The sequence below is a fragment of the Pseudophryne corroboree genome, chromosome 6, assembly GCF_028390025.1.
Source record: "Pseudophryne corroboree isolate aPseCor3 chromosome 6, aPseCor3.hap2, whole genome shotgun sequence".
NCBI lineage: Eukaryota > Metazoa > Chordata > Amphibia > Anura > Myobatrachidae > Pseudophryne > Pseudophryne corroboree.
The window spans coordinates 545,326,596-545,352,044 of record NC_086449.1 but is presented as its reverse complement, the minus strand read 5'-3'; the positions used below and the strand labels follow the sequence as shown (position 1 = coordinate 545,352,044).

The 25,449-nt window shown below is 44.0% G+C and overlaps 1 protein-coding gene across 5 annotated transcripts in view; it reads right to left on the bottom strand.

The window, feature by feature from the left end:
• The window catches only part of MGAT4C (MGAT4 family member C), a 210,686-nt gene that overhangs the window by 23,149 nt on the left and 162,088 nt on the right, over window positions 1–25,449 (bottom strand). Inside the window, exon 1 of one of the 5 annotated variants that reach the window (XM_063930505.1) lies at window positions 15,272–15,357. The exons of the other annotated variants lie outside the window; for them this stretch is intronic. The gene's annotated coding sequence lies outside the window, so the exon portion shown is untranslated. Of the gene's footprint in view, window positions 1–15,271; window positions 15,358–25,449 lie in introns of those variants that run through there. 5 annotated transcript variants of the gene reach the window in all.

Sequence of the window (25,449 nt, the reverse complement as noted above, 5' to 3'; positions counted from 1 at the left end):
ACAGTGTCAAGAAGGTGATTAAAAATTAGAGAGGCACACACAATCAGGAACAACACACAGGCTTTCACCTCAACTCCTATATTGGTGTGGAACAGAAAGAACTTCAACCAAGCAAATATGTAATTAACACATTACTGGACAAACTGAAAAACTAGGGGCCAAAGCCTGCGAATTTGTACCCTCTTCTCCATTTTCAGGGATTAAGATAATCTCGGATTTAATGCTGGGAAACTGGTGTATGCCACATCTTGGATATATTCCCCTCCACGGAGTCTGGAGATATATTTTGTGAACATTTCGTGAGTTTCTTTTTTTCCCATTTTTTTAATACAATTTTATTTACATATTTTGTGGCAGATTACTTATTTTTGTTTTTCACAGCTCCCAGTTACACACGTGTGAGCATACCTGTGTGTCCCAGTTACACACGTGTGAGCATACCTTTGTGTCCCAGTTACATGCATGTGAGCATACCTGTGTGTCTTGTTTATTTTTTTTCATATTTTACTTTTAAATAAAGCAGCCCCTTATATGTTTTAGCATCCCCTCCTGAGCCCCCACGGCAGATGGGAAAAGTTGAGTTTGGGTGGGTTCGGTACAGTACTAAGCAGGACTGTGCAGTGAATTTTTTGTTATTGAGCCCCTGCCCTAGTGGAGCTTACCACTCTACAGTCAAAAATAATTTCATAAAATAAGTAGGACTGTGGGTGGAAGCAATGCTTTTCCTTTGTGACCACAGCATGCCTCAGCCTGGCAGAGCCAGACATCTTCCTCCAATCACTGCTAATTGGCTCGCTGGTCACCGCGCCGACGCAGTTCAAAAAACGCCCGTCACTTCCGGGTCAGCTGTGTGTTCAATTCACGGCCGGTGCGTTCCACCGGCCGGAAGTTGTCATCGCGGTCAGGAAGTAGTGTTCCGTCCTGTATACTCTGCACAGCTGATATTTTCAAGCAGCCCCAGACGGATAAATTCTGCACATTTCCTGCTTTACCTAAAAATATGACCACATTCCCCAGCCTGAATAATATCCTGATAAATTATTCAGGCTGGAGCGCACCGGCCGTGAATTGAACGCACAGCTGACCCAAAAGTGACAGGCGGTTTTTGAACTGCGTCGGCGCGGTGACCAGCGAGCCGATTAGCAGTGATTGAGTACAGGTGATTGTTTGTATTAGTTTAGGGTATAAAGAGGGAGTTAGGAGAGCAGTCTGTTATACGCTTCTGACGAAGGACAATGCTGTCTGAAACGCGTTAAGTGTACTGCTCTCCCACTTGATACTATCCCATCTCAGGGCTGCTTTCTTGGATATCCTGCTGTCATCTTGTTCCGGAGCTCGGTACAGCCAACCCACACACAATCAGGGCTAAGAGGATTCTCCAAGTCTGTTGCTGTTATTGCCTGAGAGGGATTTTTGCTATGCGCTTTTATCTTCTATGTTTGTAAGTGCATTTTTGTCATTAAACCTGTGTGTTTTTAAAAACAATAATTTGCACTATTCTTCTTCTTATTGTGTTCCCCTTTATGAGCAAAACAACAGCTCCTATATTATATGAAGGGGACACATTCTGTTGCAGATTGCACATTACAGATGTATTTGGAAAACACTACCAGCTAACTGTGAAGTTGATACATGTTAAAAAGACGGTATTATCCTCTTTTTATTTTCCACCTTGTGGTGAATAAAGGGTGTATTGGTTTTATCTTTGGAGCGCTTGTGCTCTATTTTCTGAATATTCCTTTAAAAATTGTATTTACTTGTAGTGCAGGGGGGAATCACTATCAGATATAGACTACAGCTGCACCATTGATTGTTTTGCGCAGACTGTCTCTGAATACTTTCTTTCTATTTGTCACATACAGGTATGTGTAAATTCACACATTGATGTATTTGCTCCTAATACCGAGTGAGGTGTGATATGTTCAACTATGCATACATGCAGTTTTATTCCAAATGCAAGATGTATCCTATTTGCTTGCAACTCTGTGGTGTCATCCCCTTAATTATGCTTGCACTTTAAAACAGGTACAGGCAGGAGCGCATCAAGAGAAGAGGAGGCCCATATGCAGACTTCGACTGGGCCCCTGCTCTTTAGCCAGCAGTGCAGTAGACTCTGGGCACCAGGGTCCCTAGGAAACGCTACAGCTGTCCCAGAGTCTAGTGCGCATGCGGAGGTCTCTGGAAAAATGGCGCAGTGACTATTTTCCTGGCAATTTTCCTACTGCACATGCGCAAAATGCCAGGAAAATGGCCACCACACCATTTTGCTGGTTGTTTCTGCAGCGCTGCTGTTGCCGACGCAGGATACTGGAGGGCCAGTGTGCACCATGTACACTGCATCCATTATAGATATGCTAGTGGTTACAGGATGAGACAAAATATTTGTGTCTTTTCAAATGAACTTCCCTTTCTATTCAAGTCAATGCTATAGACTACTTACTACAGTATACACAAAGATGCATGCACACAAATGTACTCACATTTTTATATGCAGCCTTTAGTAGGTAATTTACATATTGTAGTTATTAAATTAATTTAATTAAATTATTTGCAATGTGAATATATTTTTGCATTTACTTAATGTTAGTATTTGTCCAAGCATATAAAACTTTCATATGCTGCTATGTAATTTGTGCTTCACTAATCTACAATTTGCTCCAATTGTACAAATCAATAAGAGCAATATATCCTAAAGACACTAGATGGCGATATGCACATACAGAGTGTTTCAAAAGAGGTCTATTTTCTCTTCAGATAATATTTTCATGCACAGTGATTAGTATCTGAGTTTACACGGATCATGTATATTGGAAGATTTATGTCATAATTAGGCTGAAATTCTAGATTCACAATATGCATTAATTTTCAAGCAAGCATATACCCATGGCCCATTTAGAGAAAAATAATTTTATGAATTAATATAATTATGGATGTTCTTCATTTCTTAACTGTGGGATTATGTTATAGTTATAGTCTGCAATTTCCTGATGTTTGCTAACCTTGCAACAATACTGAACTAATCTGTATGGATTGGCAGTTGAAAACAAATGACCATGTAAAACAAAAATACATTTTTACAATATTTGCTTTAAATAGATTTTAGATAGTCAACAGAACATGTAGAAGGAGGTACAAGCCTATTAACCTTTGATCAACCAATGTACCACAACTGTAAATATTTACTACATCCCTACTGACCAAACTGGTTGACTTCAAGAGCAACAGTACATTCATGAAAATTTCTAAAAAAGGAGAAAATGGAGCTATTACCGCTAGAAACCATTCAAATTATAGCTCTAATTTTCTACACTGCATGTCAGCAGGGTGCTTCTTAGTGCACTGGAGTTCTAAGATTAGGCCATGTTCTACATCTTACAAGGAAAAAAGGAGGAGGTGATGCCATAGTGTCACTAGGAGGGTGCATGGAGTGCAGGGGCAGGGGTCTTTCCAGCGCAATGGTTGCCATATGCCGGGCTGTTTCAGGCAATTTGGCTCCAAGTGGGATCACAACAAAATGTGCCACCCGTCCCCCCTCCTCATAGTCATGGGAAAATTAACAAAACACATGCAAAGGGTTATAGTCTAGCAGCAAATGGGCGTGGTCTTGCAGGAAAATAGTACCTTACACCAACACAATAGCACCCCTTACACCATATTCTGCCCCAAACAGTAAAGCACCTAGTACCAAATTATGCCCCACGCAGTAATGCCCCTAGCAACATATTATGCCTGACACAGTAATTCCCATTGTTATGCCCCACACAGTAATGGCCCTTGTACAATGCCTCACTTAGTAATAATGCCCCTTGGCACTGTACCTGCTCATTGTCAGGGGTTGTTTCATGCTGCTGCACCCTCCACTGCTGCTGCCACTGTCAACACTGCAGCCGCATTCCCGGCACTGCTGTACCGTAGTCTTCCTCTTCCCTCTGGGCTCCGACTATTAAATATCCCTCTCAAAATGCCATTTTGGGAGGGACGTTTTCACTGTATATGTGGCCGATCAGACCGAAAAGATTACTGCACAGTGTGTGCATGGCTGGCCCAGCTCTAGACACCTAGAGACGGCACTGCTCCTATGGCAATGCAATGTAGGATTTACATTGTGTAGTCTATCCAGCCCTCAACATGAATGCCTATATCTTATTCATCTGGTATATATTTCACACTGCAAAATACAAAATCGATTTGACTCTTACTGAGGTGACAATTATATGATTTTAAAGGACAGTTCTTTCTCCATTGAATCCATGCAAACTGCATGCCAATAGTTTTTCGAGTTTAAGATAAATAATTTTGTGACTCTTTGCACAATAACACATTCATTTGTGGCTATAGAAAATGACCAGTAATATCAAACAGAAAATTAAATTATATCCTCCATCAAACTTTTCTAAGTTTCTACAATTTTCATGGACAGTGCCAGGTTTAAAAGATGGTCCTTAACTATTTTTTCCTTTGACATGCAGCGTTTAAAATATTAAAATACACATTATAACCTGTCTAGTTAGAGAATTATAAATGCTCCTTAGACTTGCTTCAAAGTACAACTCGACAACCAGGGGCGGATTGGGATCAAAAACCAGCCCGGGGAATTTATGGAAGCAGCCCTAATAGGGGTGGGGTCTGTTGAGGGGGTGGAGTCTGTCAAGTGGGCAGGGTTACTGCTCAGAAGGCCGGACTACAAGGAAGAATTGGAAGTGCGCACCTGTGGCGAGCAGGTTTTTTTTAAGGGGCGTGGCTGCATGGGGAAGGGGCATGGCCACATAACAGTGGCAATTCACATTACACCACACAGTAGTGCAGCTTATACACATTACACCAGGTAGAACCTCCTATACACACTGCGCCAGGTAGAGTATGTTATACATATTGCGCCAGATAGAGCACATTGTACACTTTGCGCCAGAGCACATTGTACACTTTGCATACACTTTGTGCCAGGTAGAGCACGGTATACACTTTACACCAGGCAGAGCACATTATACACATTGCACCAGGCAAAACACATTATACACTTTGCGCCAGGCAGAGCACATTATACACATTGCACCAGGCAAAGCACATTATACACTTTGTGCCAAGTAGAGCACATTATACACATTGCACCAGGTAAAGCACATTATACACTTTGCGCCAGGCAGAGCACATTATAAACATTGCACCAGGTAGAGCACATTATACACTTTGCGCCAGGCAGAGCACATTATACACATTGCACCAGGTAGAGCACATTATACACTTTGCGCCAGGCAGAGCACATTATACACATTGCACCAGGTGAAGCACATTATACACTTTGCGCCAGGCAGAGTACATTATACACACTGCACCAGATAGAGTACGTTATACACGTTGCACCAGGTAAAGCACGTTAAACACACTGCACCAGGTAAAGCACATTATACACATTGCACCAGGTAAAGCACGTTATACACATTGCACCAGGCAGATCACGTTATACACATTGCACCAGGCAGAGCACGTTATGCACCAGGTAGAGCATGTTATACTAATATATAAAATATATATGATGCAGCAGGCAGGCACACAATATAATTATTAAATGTAGTAGAGTAGACAGTACTTACTGACTGTCACACAACTGGTGTGTGACGCAGTCAGAATTAGCTGGTTGCCGCGTCCAAGTTTTATCAGCAGCCGCTCCTTTGAACAGTGTGACGGAGGGGCTGAAGGGGAGGCAGAACACGTGATGCCGCTGGTGGGAGGCGGAACTGTCAGTAATGTTGCCCCTCATTAGCTGGCCATCACTGTGCTGCAAACATAGCTTTATAGTTAATCCTAAATCATATATAAAATACGGGTGGTCTTCAGATTGCCGACTGTCGCGATACCGGCGCACAGTATACCGGCGCCGGAATCCTGACAGCCGGCATACCGACACTTTTTCTCCCTCTTGGGGGTCCATGACCCCCCTGTAGGGAGAATAATTAGTGTGGCGTGCGTAGCGCGGCACCGTGCCCGCAGCGTGGCGAGCGGTATACTGGCGCCGGAATCCCGACAGCCGGTATACCGACACTTTTTCTCCCTCTTGGGGGTCCACGACCCCCGTGGAGGGAGAATAAATAGCGTAGCTCATTTGCGCTCGCCACACTGTCGGTATGCCGGCGGTCGGGATCCCGGTGCCGGTGTGCTGGTCGCCGGGAGCCCGGCCACTGGCATACCATACTACACCCATAAAATACAGCCCTCATTGGCTGGCCGTCACCCCCTAAGCAGGCCGCCGCCAACCACCAGCCGCAGCCGCTATCGTCACCCCATAAGCAGGACGCAACCGCCGCTATCATCACCCCCTAAGCAGGCCATCAGCCGCGATCACCGCAGCCGGGCAGCGTTTACCAGCATATGCCTTTGATATAAACACATTCAGGGAGTTGATCCTCTATCATCTGTTGGTTTCCATATTTGGAAATTGCATTGTGTACTTCATGCAGTGTAGAGATGCACATTGGAAATACAGTATATTGGTATGCATTGTGATATATTTCCTTCTTTAGAAGTGATTATTGAAGGACACGCAAACCTTTGTAGAATGGATGCTGCCCGCACCCCCTATGCAGGATGCCACCAGCCGCTATCGTCACCCCCTAAGCAGGCCATCAGCCGCGATCACGGCAGCCGGGCAGCGTTTAGTGAAGCTTCTGCGCATGCACACAAGCTCTGTGAAGCATTTAAAAAATGTCCGCATGTACAGAAGCTCCGACGGCAGACATTTTTTAAATGCTTCACTGGGCATGCGCAGAAGCGTCATTAAACGCTGCCCGGCTTCCGTGATCGCGGCTGCGGCTGGCGGCGGCCTGCATAGGGGGTGCGGGCAGCCAATGAGGGGACGCCGGACCGGGCCAAACGGAATCTGGTCCGGCATCGCGACACACCAAACCGCCCCTGTCGACAACACTGTCAATAAAAATAATTTTAGTTTTAATGGGTTGGTAGCTACGATAAAGAAGATCGATTCATCATCAGATCTCATTTGCTGCTTATTTTCCACTCCTTTTTTGAGCTGTCACTTTTCAAGACAGAAGAACTTTACAAAGATTAGTTGTCACGGTCACCATTCTCTGCCAGTCATGTATCTGTTTCTTTGAATGTCTTCCCTTATTACTGGTATAACTTACATTGTGATTTTCATCAAATGCTAAAGCTGAGCATACACTATGCAATTCTCAGGCAGATCATCTGCCAGATCTGGCTGGTTAGAGTGAAAATATGGTAATGGATGAGAGCAAATAACAAGCAATGATTTACTCCAAACACTGAAAAATGGACAAAACCTGTCGTACAGACAAATTGGTTTTCCAGTGTTTGGGAGCAAATGGTCAATTGTTATTTGCTCTCATCCATTACCAGATTTTCATTAGAACCAGCCAGATCATGGTTCCAGCTGGTACGGGCTCCCAATGTCAAGGTCTCCCGCTGGCTGGGGCACCTGCTGATAGCTCACAATAACGGTTGCACACCCTCCCCCCTTCCCTGATGCACACTGGCACCAGCTCACACCCCTGCCCCCATGTACAATGTCAGCTGGAGGACATTGAGGCCCAGATTTAACAAGCTTTGGAGAGTGATAAACTACACAGTGATAAAGTACCAACTAGCCAACTCCTAACTGCCATGTTACAGGCTATTTTTGAAAAATGATAGTTAGGAGCTGATTGGTTGATACTTTATATCATTGCAATTTATCACTCTCCAAGGCTTGATACATCTGGGCCTATAGGGGCCCATACATCAGCAATCGATTGGATCATTTTTCCAGTTTACAGATGAGTGTGTTAATAAATCTGCAATGTATGGAATTCACAGATCGCAGATTTCAGCCACAAATCGATTCGGGATTGTTTAATCAGGTTTTTCAACATGTTTAATTTCACAGACTAATTGGGACTGTAGATTGTTAGTGAATGGGCAACGATCTGCAGATCTGCAGACCGTTTCCAGTAAGCTGATGAGTCTTTCAAGAATGGGAGATCTGTTTAACTGAAAATGATCTGCAAATGACTGAAAAACATCTGTAATGAATGGAGAAAGTTAGATACACTGTAAAAACAATAAATCTGGGGGTGGGGGAATCTCAGCATCTGTGAAACAATACATTGCGATTGCAGATGTATGGGCCCCTTACGCTTGTATAAAGTGTTGCACAGGCAAAGAGACACTTTTTGTGGATCAGCACTGCTGGACACAAGTAGTATGATTTGTGTGAGATATGGGGGTGGTTGACTGCCAAAATGTGGACATATTCAATTTAACCTTCTTCATAGTAAAAATTACTTTTATATATATTTAAATGTGCTAATGGTCACAGCTTCAGCACCCGCACCCCCCTGCAATCACATAACGCTGGCCAGGCCTCACATCACCTGCACCCCCCTGCAATCACATTCTGCTGGCCAGGCCTCACATCACCCGCACCTCCCTGCAATCACATTCTGCTGGCCAGGCCTCACATCACCCGCACCCCCCTGCAATCACATACTGCTGGCCAGGCCTCACATCACCCGCACCCCCCTGCAATCACATTCTGCTGGCCAGGCCTCACATCACCCGCACCCCCCTGCAATCACATTCTGCTGGCCAGGCCTCACATCACCCGCACCCCCCTGCAATCACATTCTGCTGGCCAGGCCTCACATCACCCGCACCTCCCTGCAATCACATTCTGCTGGCCAGGCCTCACATCACCCACATATCCCTGCAATCACATTCTGCTGGCCAGGCCTCACATTACCCGCACCCCCCTGCAATCACATTCTGCTGGCCAGGCCTCACATCACCCGCACCTCCCTGCAATCACATTCTGCTGGCCAGGCCTCACATCACCCACATATCCCTGCAATCACATTCTGCTGGCCAGGCCTCACATCACCCACATCCCCCTGCAATCACATTCTGCTGGCCAGGCCTCACATCACCCGCACCCCCCTGCAATCACATACTGCTGGCCAGGCCTCACATCACCCGCACCCCCCTGCAATCACATTCTGCTGGCCAGGCCTCACATCACCCGCACCTCCCTGCAATCACATTCTGCTGGCCAGGCCTCACATCACCCACATCTCCCTGCAATCACATACCGCTGGCCAGGCCTCACATCACCCGCACCCCCCTGCAATCACATACTGCTGGCCAGGCCTCACATCACCCGCACCCCCCTGCAATCACATTCTGCTGGCCAGGCCTCACATCACCCGCACCCCCCTGCAATCACATTCTGCTGGCCAGGCCTCACATCACCCACACCCCCCTGCAATCACATTCTGCTGGCCAGGCCTCACATCACCCGCACCCCCCTGCAATCACATACTGCTGGCCAGGCCTCACATCACCCGCAGCCCCCTGCAATCACATACCACTGGCCAGGCCTCACATCACCCACATCCCCCTGCAATCACATACCGCTGGCCAGGCCTCACATCACCTGCACTCCCCTGCAATCACATACCGCTGGCCAGGCCTCACATCTCCCACATCCCCCTGCAATCACATACCGCTGGCCAGGCCTCACATCACCTGCACTCCCCTGCAATCACATACCGCTGGCCAGGCCTCACATCACCCACATCCCCCTGCAATCACATTCTGCTGTCCAGGCCTCACATCACCCGCACCTCCATGCAATCACATGCCCCTGGTCATGCCTCACATCACCCACACCTCCCTGCAATCACATACTGCTTGCCAGGCCTCACATCACCCACACCTCCCTGCAATCACATACTGCTGGCCAGGCCTCACATCACCTGCACCCCCCTGCAATCACATACCGCTGGCCAGGCCTCACATCACCCACATCTCCCTGCAATCACATACCACTGGCCAGGCCTCACATCACCCACATCTCCCTGCAATCACATACCGCTGGCCTGGCCTCACATCACCTGCACCCCCCTGCAATCACATACTGCTGGCCAGGACTCAAATCACCCACATCTCCCTGCAATCACATATCGCTGGCCAGGCCTCACATCACCCGCACCTCCCTGCAATCACATACCGCTGGCCAGGCCTCACATCACCCACACCTCCCTGCAATCACATACTGCTGGCCAGGCCTCACATCACCTGCACCCCCCCTGCAATCACATACCGCTGGCCTGGCCTCACATCACCCACATATCCCTGCAATCACATACCGCTGGCCAGGCCTCACATCACCCACATCTCCCTGCAATCACATACCGCTGCCCAGGCCTCACATCACCCACATCTCCCTGCAATCACATAACACTGGCCAGGCCTCACATCACCCACATCTCTCTGCAATTACATACCACTGGCCAGGCCTCGCATCACCTGCACCCCCCTGCAAATACACCTAACGCTGGCTGGGGAATAATGTCATCCGCACCAGAACACCCCCCCCCCCCCCCCCGCAATCACATAATGCTGGCCGGTGACCCACACAACCCCCTTTTTGCAATCCCAACACTGGTCAGGGATAATTTCACCTGCACTTCCTGCCCCCATCCCCACCCACAAGCAAATACTGCTGGCCTGATCCCTGCGTGCAGGGGCCCCCACGCTCCACTCATCTCAGCCACAGCATCTGGCCCTGAGTGACAGCATGTGGGTGGTGAGCTTAAAACCTGCAGACTCTCTCTGTACCTCTTCCCTTCTGGGCTCCTGCTAGCTTGTGCACCGCTGGTAAATCCTGCTGCCGGGTGGGGGGGGGGGGGGGGGGACCCGCTGGTGGCTCCCTTCAGCTGGCCAGGGCTCCCGCTGACGCTGGCTGCAGTGATCTTAAGAAGCTGCTCCCATGAGAGGACTCATCTACATAGCCCAGCCCACCTAGTGACAGGATGAACAAGAGAGCAATCACATGTTGCCAGGTTGCCCATACACACAGAACAATGCACCAATTTATCTGCGGATATATTGGTCATGATCTGTGCTGCGCAGCCGATGCAATATGTCTGTGTACAATGTCGTTTGTGCACATCCACCGATGAGTGAATTATATAGTATATCGTCCGATCAACTAATCGGACAATATATCGTTCAGTGTGTACCCAGCCTTACTGTGTTCTTTTTACCTCATATTATATATTTTAACTACAGTGTTGCATAGTAAATCACAAACTCCCTATAAGTTACCTTCTTCACACCGGCCCTATTGAATACTAAAAACTTATCTAATATATAAAAATGTGGACCACTAGAGTTGGGATTAAAGGTCAAATTTATTGAGTTGCCCATGGTAAACAATCAGCTTTGAGGTAACATTTATCAAGTGCATTCTATAAAATGATCCATAGCAACTGATTGGATGCCCATGGGCAACTTCTCTACTGGCTCATTTCTCCATTCTTCACTGCTTCATACTGTACATCTCCATGTGCAAACAGAAAAAGAAACTACTGTATATAGGGGGTAATTCCGAGTTGATCGCTAGCTGCCATTGTTCACAGTGCCGCAATCAGGCTAAAAATCTGCATTTCTACGCATGCACCGCAATGCGCACGCGCGACGTACGGGTAAAAAGGCATTTGTTGTTTAGCACAGGTTCTAGCGAAGTTTTCAGTCGCACTGACGGCCACAAGAAGATTGACAGGAAGGGGGCATTTCTGGATGTCAACTGACCATTTTCTGGGAGTGTTTGCAAAAACGCAGGCGTGTCTGAAAAAACGCAGGTGTGCCTGGGCATTTGCTGGGCGGGTGTATGACGTCAAATCCGGACACGAATAGGCTGAAGTGATCGCAAGCGCTGAGAGCTTTAGCTTCAAAGCTACTCAGAAACTGCACAAACTGTTTTTGCAGAGCTCGGCTGCACATGTGTTCGCACTTCTGCTAAGCTAAAATACACTCCCCTGTGGGTGGCAGCATAGCGTTTGCACGGCTGCTAAAACTAGCTAGCGAGCGATCAACTCGGAATGACCCCCATAGTGCTGTACACAGTAGTCTGTTATTTCACCGGCCTTCTAATGCCTGCAAGAGATAGGCATTTCTAAGGCTGTGTCTATGTGCAATTATGGTGTTAAAATGGTAAATAATATTATATGCAGTATTCTAATTATGCTTATTGTGAGAATAACACTTTCGGTATAGGATTATATTAATAGCATAAGTATGTGTATGAGTGGTGTGTTCTCTTATTCATCATATAATTCAGTATAAAACTAAAATAGTATGGCCAAGCAGTTTTATATAGTGAAAATATATATGTATGGTTCTCCTAGATCAGAGGCACCAATATTTTGTTTACTGTACTGTAAGTGAAAATAATTTTGATTTTCACTGTTTTCATAAAACCTGGCCTCAGATTGAAATATTTTCTGAGTTTTAAGGGAAAACAGAAAACGGCCGACAACCTGATTCCACCTCTGGCTTTACTGACTATCTCCTGTTGATTTACCAGCTGGGTCTATTTGTTATAAATTTAATCTCTCTCTCTCTCTCTCTCTCTCTCTCTCTCCTGATTGCTGTCTTAGCAGGACTGGGGATTTTCCAGTAGTAAACATTGCAGTTCTGTCTTTTTATTTTCGTTTGCTTATAAAGATAGGAAAAAGTAGATGGACATCTTAATTTAAGGTTATTATCTGCACAGGAGCCTCTAACAGCTTTAATTTGTATAGGTGGGGCTGGAGATAATGAAGTTTGATTTGGCCAGAGGTGCGGGTTCCTGGCCAAACTCGGATGGTTTTTTTAAAGCAGCAATCATTGACAAGGTAAAACCATGCCTTGTAAAAATAGTTGCCGCTTTAAAAAAAATTACCCCAGATTGGGGTAATGGAGGTGTGGGGTGTGGTGCCTCTGGACTGGCTGAGCTGGATGGCTTTCGTGTGGCATACCTTTACATTCTATTAACACTTTTCACATACTAATTTCTTTAACACTATTTCTCAATTTTAATTACATCTCATTTTTGTATCACCTTTATAGCTTCGGCTTCCAAACACTAATTTATTAACACTATAGTTTTTTCACTGGTATGCTGCCCTGGGCTTTCTGGCTTATGTTGGTGCTTTGGGGTGCCACACCCTGCACCTAGATATAGCACTAGGGACCCCAAATATACAGAGACGCCTTGATATGGCTTTGGGGCTTATTTATACATTTGCGCAAATATATGTAACCAAGATCTCTGAATTCTAATATTGTGTGGGATTTAAATCTGGTTACTGTTATCATTCAGGGTGCTGGGGGAAACAAAATGCCTTTATTTTCTTGCTTAGAAATACCCCTCCCTTTCAAGCACCTGAATGATATCACTAAGCTAATTGAGCATCTGCCACACTATATATGTATGTTGTGAGAGGCAGAGAGGTTCCTGCATTAGGAGGAGGTGCAGGCCCTGACATGCCATATGGAGCATTATGGGGTTGATCCAAGGTAGGTAGCTCTTAGCTTAGATATATTTAAGTAAGGAGCCATTATCATGTGGCTCCTTGCTGGTTAATCATAGACCCAGATTGGGGTAATGGAGGTGTGGGGTGTGGTGCCTCTGGACTGGCTGAGCTGGATGGTTTTCGTGTGGCATACCTTTACGTTCTATTAACACTTTTCACATACTAATTTCTTTAACACTATTTCTCCATTTTAATTACATCTCATTTTTGTATCACCTTTATAGCTTCGGCTTCCTAACACTAATTTATTAACACTATAGTTTTTTCACCTGTATGCTGCCCTGGGCTTTCTGGCTTATGCTGGTGCTTTGGGGTGCCACACCCTGCACCTAGATATAGCGCTAGGGACCCCAAATATACAGAGACGCCTTGATGCGGCTTTGGGGCTTTTCATACATTTGCGCAAATATATGTAACCGAGATCTTGGATTTCTAATATTGTATGGGATTTAAATCTGGTTACTGTTATCATTCAGAGTGCTGGGGGAAACAAAATGCCTTTTTTTTCTTGCTTAGAAATACCCCTCCCTTTCAAGCACCTGAATGATATCACTAAGCTAATTGAGCATCTGCCACTATTTATGTCTGTTGTGAGAGGCAGAGAGGTTCCTGCATTAGGAGGAGGTGCAGGCCCTGACATGCCATATGGAGCATTATGGGGTTGATCCAAGGTAGGTAGCTCTTAGCTTAGATATATTTAAGTAAGGAGCCATTATAATGTGGCTCCTTGCTGGTTAATCATAGACCCAGATTGGGGTAATGGAGATGTGGGGTGTGGTGCCTCTGGACTAGCTGAGCTGGATGGTTTTCGTGTGGCATACCTTTACATTCTATTAACACTTTTCACATACTAATTTCTTTAACACTATTTCTCCATTTTAATTACATCTCATTTTTGTATCACCTTTATAGCTTCGGCTTCCTAACACTAATTTATTAACACTATGGAGGTCATTCCGAGTTGTTCGCTCGCAAGGCGATTTTAGCAGAGTTGCTCACGCTAAGCCGCCGCCTACTGGGAGTGAATCTTAGCATCTTAAAATTGCGAACGAAGTAATCGCAATATTGCGATTACACACCTTGTAGCAGTTTCTGAGTAGCTTCAGACTTACTCGGCATCTGCGATCAGTTCAGTGCTTGTCGTTCCTGGTTTGACGTCACAAACACACCCAGCGTTCGCCCAGACACTCCTCCGTTTCTCCGGCCACTCCTGCGTTTTTTTCCGGAAACGGTAGCGTTTTTTCCCACACGCCCATAAAACGGCCTGTTTTCGCCCAGTAACACCCATTTCCTGTCAATCACATTACGATCGCCAGACCGATGAAAAAGCCGTGAGTAAAATTACTAAGTGCATAGCAAATTTACTTGGCGCAGTCGCAGTGCGGACATTGCGCATGCGCATTAAGCGGAAAATCGCTGCGATGCGAAGATTTTTACCGAGCGAACAACTCGGAATGAGGGCCTATAGTTTTTTCACCTGTATGCTGCCCTGGGCTTTCTGGCTTATGCTGGTGCTTTGGGGTGACACACCCTGCACCTAGATATAGCACTAGGGACCCCAAATATACAGAGACGCCTTGATGCTGCTTTGGGGCTTATTCATACATTTGCGCAAATATATGTAACCGAGATCTCGGATTTCTAATATTGTATGGGATTTAAACCTGTTTGCTGTTATTATTCAGGGTGCTGGGGCAAACAAAATGCCTTTTTTTCTTGCTTTAAAAAAATTACTGAGTTGGCCAGGAACCCGCACCTCCAGCCAACTCGGACTTCATTACATCTGGCCCATGTAGTATTATATTGACATGAGATAATCGTATGTCACATGGTCACCATACAGTGGCATTTGATGGAAATACATCTCTTCGAGGTTTGGTAAAGCGTTAAGCATACATTACCTTTTTTTTGTTTTCTTACTAACATGCAGTACACTTTTTCTCCTATCAGATATCATATCCAGCCAACTGATCTACACACAAGCTGGCAATCTGGTAAACATGAGTAAGAAAAACAACATAATTAAAATCTGCACATAAATAAATAAATAATTGAAAAGTGACAACATAGTACTGCTGTAAATAAGATCTGTAAATGGTTCAGTGTGTAGCCCTAGCCTTTACTGGGGTCTGCAAAAACTCCCCAGCATGCCTCCCCAGCACTCAAGCTCTGTTGGTACCAATGTAATTGCTGTACAAAATGCATTACTTTACATGATTTTTGTAGCAGCATGAATTCTGATTTTTCAGTTTCTCTCTGTGTTAATAGCATCTGCATTACCAGAAAATGTATTTCAGATTTAACAGTAGCAGGGAGACGTGTTGGCGAGTGATAGATTGCACCAGCAAAGTTATTGTATCTATGGCGGTAGCAATGCTATTGCTTCCTTACTTTATACAATACCTAATACTAGTTGTGCAACATACAATATGTGACTGTATACCACTACTGCAATTGTACTGTACTATACGTGTGCAAAACATCAAATGTAGTGTAAGTAGAAAGGAACAATGTTTTATAAAATTTGTTTTGAATAGTTAGTTTTTATAAACATAAATGATGTACCTATTTTTTCCTATCCATGCAAAAAACAATATTCCCACAAAGGGCATGATGCAAAGCCGATGGTTTCCGCACAACTCTGATGGCAGGGAGGACTGCGCATGGCCTGCTCTGCACATGTGCAGAATGGGTGCTACGAGATCACAGTGCCCAATAAGCCGAAGTACTGTTTGGGTGTGGAATAGGGCCGATGTCGGGGACTTCTTTACAAAATGGCGGCGTGTCGGCCACCTTTTGTAGGCATGCTGAGGTCAGGGTCTGCATCTTCTGATGCAGTCTTCCTGGCCCCGGCACAGTAGTTCAGTTGCCCATTGTGACTAAGAGTAGGCTGACTCAGATTGGTGATGAATGCGACTACTGCGGCATTAGCATATTTTCGCATAGCAGCAGCAATGTAAATAGCACTCACCTCTGAATAAGGCGCCTAGGGGGCAGATGTATTAACCTGGAGAAGGCATAATGAAGTGATAAACCAGTGATAAGTGCAAGGTGATAAACGCATCAGCCATTCAGCTCCCAACTGCTAATATACATATTGGAGCAGATTGGTTGGTGCGTTTATCACCTTGCACTTGTCACTGGTTTACCACTTCCTTATGCCTTCTCCAGGTTAATACATCTGCCCCCTAGTTCTACCTTGAAAATTATATAATATGGCAAAACCAGTGTTGTGATACCAGCATGGGGGCAGCAAACTGGAAGACAAGGCGATAGCATGTCTGCTATTGGAGGTGTGTTATTTAAAACATTTTTCAGCTTACACTGTTTAACACCATTCGTACAGCAATGCTTTTGAGACAATTGAGTAATAGTCGAACAGACATCCTATTCCGACAATGTTTTTTTAGTATTTCTCTTTATATTTTTGTAATCACTTGTTTTGGCTATTTTGATACTAATCACACAGATGAATAGTATTTATTCAGTAGATGGAGTAATCATAGTTTAAATACAACCAGCTGGTTTGGATGATTAATGTGAAAATGTAATTGTAAAATTTGAAGGACTTTGTTTGTTACCATCCAGTACAGCTCCATGGATAATTGTATGAGGCAATGTTCAGAACGAATAATCAGTTTTAAATGCATAGAAGAGTGAATGTAGGCAAGTATGGAATACTATAATAGGATATAATAAAAAGAAAATGCATTATCAAGCATTTTTTGTGGAATTTTATAGCACACTTTCAATGGTCACCTGGTTTCAGGACCCAAATATAGGGACCTCCTATTTTCTGTAGGGTGTCTATCTTCTATCCAAAAAGGATCACTTAACAAAATGTATTATAGTAATTCATATATAGGATTTAATTGATCGTAGTCTAAGGCCTATTGTTCATAAATACTCTGGCCTGGAAAGTGGCGTAGTTCACCCCTGGATATCATCTCCTGTCCTTCACACACTCACATCACCTACCCCAGCATTACCTATTAAGAAATATAAGACAAAGTTTTCAACAATACCCATAATGTGCATTACTCTAGTAACTGCTGGCCCAGCATGAGAACTGGGATAATTGGCCATTATAAACACATCACTCTCAGTCTAAAAATCCCATCTCTTAATTAAAAATCGCAGTGCAAAATCATGCATGTTCACTCTCTGCAATAAATAATATTACTTAGACATAATGGGGTAAATTTAGTAAATGGTAGCTTTTTAAATAATTTAAAATCTATATAATAAGCAAGAAAGTGTGTGTGTGTGTGTGTGTGTGTGTGTGTGTGTGTGTGTGTGTGTGTGTGTGTGTGTTTGTCCTTTATGAATGGCCAGAGTTTTGCACCTAGCTCCACCAAATTTGCCATGGTGGTGTAGTTTGACCAGGATTGCTTTTTGCCCAGGCTTGAACTTTGTCAGTGTCCTGGAGGTCAATACAGTGGTCACCAACTAGGCTGTGTAGTCTCATTTTTGTTTAAGCAACTTCGCTCAGTATGTCTCCCATAACTGAAAAATGCACTGATTGAAGGCACAGGCTGCTATGTACCAGGGAAGTGCAGGCAGAGCTCTGAAGGAAGAGCAGTGAGTTGTAGGATCAACTGTCACACTGCACCTGCACCGGCAGTTACTAGCCATGGTCTCCAATGTTGGTCTGCAGAGATTTCTGCTTGGTAATGATTTCTGTTCTGCAGTGATTTATTAAACGGTCGTGATTTATGAAACCACAGTGATTTTGGAAGCTATACTGATTTTTGTTCTGTAAGTCAGTCTGCTCCTGATATACCCCATTCAAGAATTTACATGCCTGCACTGACATCTTCTCCTAATTTGCATTGTTATCTAGGTGTGAAAGATTTTAGTGTTCCTTCTCAAAGCTTTCCCCCTTTAGTATACCATGTTCAAACCAGTTTACTTATTTTTACATCTCAGTCTCACAACTGTGTTCTTTTTCAGGTCCGTTCACTATTACAGCACAACCACAGACTAAGTTTCAGAAAAGCAATGCTACCTAAAAAAATATCCTGTCTGGGTCAGCTACTAGAAGTTAAACAGTGGCAAGACATGAGGAGATTTCGGAGGAAGTACAATCACACTTGGCAGCTCAACAAGAGAGACAAGGAGACATTCGGGCAAGAGTATCACTCAATGCAAGGCTAGCTCACCAATCTGCTCATGATGCTAGACATGCTGCATCCAGGGCAATGGAGTCCCCAGCTGCAAGAAAAACATATCGGTCAGCTGATGCTGCTAGATATCCAGCCTCAAGAGACATGGAGTTGGCAGCTCCAAGACAAACATGTCAGTCAATCAAGACTGCACAAACTGCACATCCAGCGACATGGAGTCCCAAGCTGCAAGACAAACCAGTCAGTCAACAAATGCTGTACAAACTGCACCCTCGAGAGCCATGGAATCTCCAGTAGCAACAGCAATTTGACAATCTGCTACTGCTGCAAGAACTGCAGTTCTCATATTAAAACCATGGTAAGACGTTAATCATGCTGCATTTCACAATGATGCAAATATCCAGTATGAGATGCACCCTAAGGTAAATATTGGGAACATGTCCAGGCAATACATGCTCTATGGTGCTAAGACATGGGGCACAGAAGCACCTGATATGTGTTGCTGTGGGGGCAAGGTGAAACTACCACCACTCATGGACCCACCTGAGCCCCTTAAGTCTCTGGTTGCTGGAACACACAATATATCAAAAGTTTTTTGCACAGACATTTAAAAATATAACTCTGCTCTCTAAATGATATCCTTTATAGCAACAGGTCCAGTGGTGGATTCAACACACAAGTATGGAAAATGTAAAGTTCAGGTCCAAGTCTACCATAAAGTAGGATCACTGCTGCCACTTCCCAATGAGAATCATAATTTCCTTCAAATTTATTTAATTGGAGAAGGAAACCGGAAGCAAAAAGACGATGTGAAAATTATCATGGCATTGATTTCCACTTAGGGGGACATGTACTAAGCAGTGATAAAAGTGGAGAAGTGAGCCACTGGCTCACTACTCCACTTTTATCACTGCTTAGTACATATCCTTTCTTTCAGTGGCAGGAAATGTTGCATGACACCAAAAGCTACAGTACTGTACTTCAAGCACTTTAAGTGTGCTGCTTTAGAAAATATGCCATCAGATGATTTTAGAGTAATCATCCATGCTGACAAAACATCTGCTGGTGAACATCAAGGTTGATTTTTCAACTAGCATTCATTCAGCATTCTTAGCATTGAGTGTGTCAATCAATCAATCAATCAATCAACTTTTTTTTAGGTATTCTCTTATTCTGTGAATCACATTCTTAATGTGTACATTGCGTAAGGCTACAATAATTTCTTGACTAGCCCTGCTTGCTGTATTCTGTCAATACTAAATTGAATTTGATCATATTGTAATCAATCACTAGCAGGTTACATCACAGTAGTATTTGTTGTTATTACTACAGTGTTTCATTTTGTTTCCACATAGCCTATGCATGGAATAATATTTTACTATATTATGGGGTAAATTTACGAAGGTGGGAGGTTTTTTTTTAGAGCTGGTGATGTTGCCCATAGCAATCAGATTCTATCTATTATCTTCTAGAAGAAGCAAGATAAATGTTAAACAGAATCTGATTGGTTTCTATTGGGGGGTATTCAATTGTTTGAAAAGTCAGTTGGGTGTCTGTTTTTTCCTGCCTATTTGATAGGAAAAAACAGACACCCAACTGACTTTTCAAACATTTTGAATTCCCCCCTATAAGCAACATCACCAGTTCTAAAAAAAACTCCCACCTTAGTAAATTTACCCCAATGTGTTTGTTGCAACTATTATTGGGATTGTGAAACTTCATGATCTACAGTGGAGACTAACTACCATAGGCATACTGCTGTTTGTCGTTAGACAAGCTCTGGCCAATGTGTGCTGTGACACTTAGCACCATCATTTTATATTTGGTATTACTATTACACTGATACCCACAGCACAGGTGTGCCAGGAAGAGCCCTTGTTCATACAGCCCCATACTGGTAGCCTATTGGTGGAGTAAGCCATGTTGCTAATACTTCCTTCCTTGCATTTTGGATTTCACTGTGTGATGAATGGACTGCAGCTGTATTGCTCTTACAGTGTGACCAGCCCAACCTGTTAAATCAGATTATAGTTTTAGCTTTAGCAGGGAAAGTGGTCACTTGTTGTCTGGTGGTTTTTAAAAGCATTTGTTTATGTTGACATACTATTAAAAAAAAACTTGGTGAAGCTCAAAACGCCCATATGAGAACAAATTAACTGATGCCAACCTTCTACAATGTTATAAAAATGGAGTTGAATAATAAAACATTTGCGGACTCAAATCCATATAGAAATTCAATTTTATAAATAAATAGTTTTCACATAAACATTACAGCCATTGCTACTGTTGGAGCATATCCAGAATGAAATAATACCTGAGAATGTGTCCAAGCATAGCCCATCTCCAGACACTGACAGTTTGTTAGTATTTGGTTTGACTAATGTAAAATGTAAACAAAGTAGTGCAATTTCATTATTATATCTACTATTCCTAATGTCAAAATGAGGATATGTGGCCCGATTCTAAGATAAGTTAAGCAAGAAAGAGCAAGTGAGTTGTACTCCAAGTGGGGCAGATTTAAACTGATTTAGATTTGAGAGAGTGGTATCCAAATTCAAATCTAAATTGCAATGTAAAAACAAAGCTATCCATCAGTTGTAGGTTGCATGCAAAAGTAGCCAGTATGTTCCAGAAAAAAACAGTTTCTTGCTCTTTTTTGGTTAACTCCCATTGAGTATTCAATGTTTCCTTCTTTTGTTTTTTCATTACTTCAGAGAAACATTTCTTAACATGAGAACCATGATGTTTACACTGAGTCATAAGAAAGGGAGAGAGGGTAACAAGAGGAAGATATGAGAGAAGCAAGGCAGTACTTAGGGCCTATTCCAGCACTGGCGCCGGAACCTGCACATGACGTCACTGGGACTCCGAGCGGGAGCCGGCGCCTGTGCCGGAAATGGTACATGTGAGCGGTAAACACTATTTAAGCATGTATTTGGGTTTTGTAACTGTTTGTCTTGATAAAGGAGCAACGTTCTAAAACCGTTGACCTGCGCTTTTAGCCTCTGAGTTATTCTTTTATACAAGCTGTGAGTCTCCAGGAGTGCCATACTGTTCTACATACAGCATATTATCCTCACACGAGGAGGTACACTGGAGCAAGTTGCATTCTACAGCTTCATGAGTGCCAAGCACTACAGCAAATATATATATATATATATATATATATATATATATATATTAGTGATGAGCGGGTTCGGTTCCTCGGAATCCGAACCCCCCCCCCGAACTTCACCCATTTTACACGGTTCCGAGGCAGACTCGGATCCTCCCGCCTTGCTCGGTTAACTCGAGCGCGCCGGAACGTCATTATCCCGCTGTCGGATTCTCACGAGATTCGTATTCTATATAAGGAGCTGCGCGTCGCCATTTTCACTCGTGCATTGGAGATGATAGGGAGAGGACGTGCAGCGTTCTCTCAGTTTCTGTGTTCAGTGTGCTGCAAATATCTGTGCTCAGTGTGCTGCAAATATCTGTGCTCAGTGTGCTGCAAATATCTGTGCTCAGTGTGCTTGCAAATATCTGTGCTCAGTGTGCTGAAAATATCTACGTTCTCTGCCTGAAAAACGCTCCATATCTGTGCTGCATTGTAGTATATAGTAGGAGGACAGTGCAGAATTTTGCTGACCAGTGACCACCAGTATTATATAGCAGTACGGTACAGTAGTCCACTGCTCTACCTACCTGTGTGTCATCAAGTATACTATCCAACCATACCTGTGGTGCATTTTAGTTGTGCGCAGTATATAGTAGGAGGGGATAGTGCAGAATGTTGCTGTGACCACCAGTATGTATATAGCAGTACGGTACAGTAGTCCACTGCTCTACCTACCTCTGTGTCGTCAAGTATATTATCCATCCATACCTGTGGTGCATTTTTGTTGTGCGCAGTATATATAGTAGGAGGACAGTGTAGAATGTTGCTGTGACCACCAGTATATAATATATAGCAGTACGGTACAGTAGTCTACTGCTCTACCTCTGTGTCATCAAGTATACTACAAAAGTTCAGTAAAATGACCCAAAAATCTAAATTAAAAGAGTCTGATGAGTAGCGTAAACTGGCCAATATGCCATTTACGACACGGAGTGGCAAGGAACGGCTGAGGCCCTGGCCTATGTTCATGGCTAGTGGTTCAGATTCACATGAGGATGGAAGCACTCATCCTCTCACTAGAAAACTGCAGTGCCACTCCTAGATGGGCCAGGTGTTTGTGTCTGCCACTTGGGTCGCTTAGCTTAGCCACACAGCTACCTCATTGCACCTCTTTTTTCCTTTGCATCATGTGCTGTTTGGGGACTATTTTTTAAATCTGCCATCCTGTCTGACACTGCAGTGCCACTCCTAGATGGGCCAGGTGTTTGTGTCGGCCACTTGGGTCGCTTAGCTTAGCCATCCAGCGACCTTGGTGCACCTCTTTTTTTCTTTGCAGCATGTGCTGTTTGGGGACTATTTTTTTAAGTGCCATCCTGTCTGACACTGCAGTGCCACTCCTAGATGGGCCAGGTGTTTGTGTCGGCCATTTGGGTCGCTTAGCTTAGCCATTCAGCGACCTCGGTGCAAATTTTAGGACTAAAAATAATATTGTGAGGTGTGAGGTGTTCAGAATAGACTGGAAATGAGTGGAAATTATGGTTATTGAGGTTAATAATACTATGGGATCAAAATGACCCCCAAATTCTATGATTTAAGCTGTTTTTGAGGGGGTTTTGTAAAAAAACACCCAAATCCAAAACACACCCAAATCCGACAAAAAAATTTCAGGGAGGTTTTGCCAAAACGCGTCCGAATCCAAAACACGGCTGCGGAACCGAATCCAAAACCAAAACACAAAACCCGAAAAATTTCCAGTGCACATCACTAATATATATATATATATATATATATATATATATATCTGTATATATACTAGTGATGTGCACCGGAAATTTTTCGGGTTTTGTATTTTGGTTTTGGGTTCGGTTCCGCGGCCGTATTTTGGGTTCGAACGCGTTTTGGCAAAACCTCACCGAATTTTTTTTGTCGGATTCGGGTGTGTTTTGGATTCGGGTGTTTTTTTCAAAAAACCCTAAAAAACAGCTTAAATCATAGAATTTGGGGGTCATTTTGATCCCATGGTATTATTAACCTCAATAACCATAATTTCCACTCATTTCCAGTCTATTCTGAACACCTCACACCTCACAATATTATTTTTAGTCCTAAAATTTGCACCGAGGTCGCTGGATGGCTAAGCTAAGCGACACAAGTGGCCGACACAAACACCTGGCCCATCTAGGAGTGGCACTGCAGTGTCACGCAGGATGGCCCTTCAAAAAAATACTCCCCAAACAGCACATGACGCAAAGAAAAAAAGAGGCGCAATGAGGTAGCTGTGTGACTAAGCTCAGCGACCCAAGTGGCCGACACAAACACCTGGCCCATCTAGGAGTGGCACTGCAGTGTCAGACGGGATGGCCCTTCAAAAAAATACTCCCCAAACAGCACATGACGCAAAGAAAAAAAGAGGCGCAATGAGGTAGCTGTGTGACTAAGCTAAGCGCCCCTAGTGGCCGACACAAACACCTGGCCCATCTAGGAGTGGCACTGCAGTGTCACGCAGGATGGCCCTTCAAAAAAATACTCCCCAAACAGCACATGACGCAAAGAAAAAAAGAGGCGCAACGAGGTAGCTGTGTGACTAAGATAAGCGACCCTAGTGGCCGACACAAACACCTGGCCCATCTAGGAGTGGCACTGCAGTGACACTCCAGCGCCAGCAACACCCATATACTCATCGTGGTGTACTTCAACACTGACATCTTCAATTTGACTATCAGGAACTGGACTGCGGGTGCTCCTTCCAGCACTTGCAGGGGGCGTGCAAATGGTGGAAGGCGCAAGCTCTTCCTGTCCAGTGTTGGGAAGGTCAGGCATCGCAACCGACACAATTGGACTCTCCTTGGGGATTTGTGATTTCGAAGAACGCACAGTTCTTTGCTGTGCTTTTGCCAGCTTAAGTCTTTTCTTTTTTATAGCGAGAGGATGAGTGCTTCCATCCTCATGTGAAGCTGAACCACTAGCCATGAACATAGGCCAGGGCCTCAGCCGTTCCTTGCCACTCCGTGTCGTAAATGGCATATTGGCAAGTTTACGCTTCTCCTCAGACGCTTTTAATTTTGATTTTTGGGTCATTTTTTTACTGATCTTTTGTGTTTTGGATTTTACATGCTCTGTACTATGACATTGGGCATCGGCCTTGGCAGACGACGTTGATGGCATTTCATCGTCTCAGCCATGACTAGTGGCAGCAGCTTCAGCACGAGGTGGAAGTGGATCTTGATCTTTCCCTATTTTTTTAACCTCCACATTTTTGTTCTCCATATTTTAATGCGCACAACTAAAAGCCACCACAGGTATACAATGTAGATGGATGGATAGTATAGTATTATATTACTTATGGACGACGAGTGCACTGACGACACAGAGGTAGGTACAGCCGTGGCCTACCGTACTGCTATATATATATATATATATATATATAATATACTGTATAATAATAATAACGGACCTGGTGGACACTGTCAGCAGACTGCTAAACTAGTATGAAGAAAAAAAAAACCACCACAGGTTATATACAATGTAGATGGATGGATAGTATAGTATTATATTACTTATGGACGACGAGTGCACTGACGACACAGAGGTAGGTACAGCCGTGGCCTACCATACTGCTATATATATATATATATATATAATATACTGTATAATAATAATAACGGACCTGGTGGACACTGTCAGCAGACTGCTAAACTAGTATGAAGAAAAAAAAAGCCACCACAGGTATACAATGTAGATGGATGGATACTATAGTATAGTATTATATTACTTATGGACGACGAGTGCACTGACGACACAGAGGTAGGTACAGCCGTGGCCTACCGTACTGCTATATATATATATATAATATACT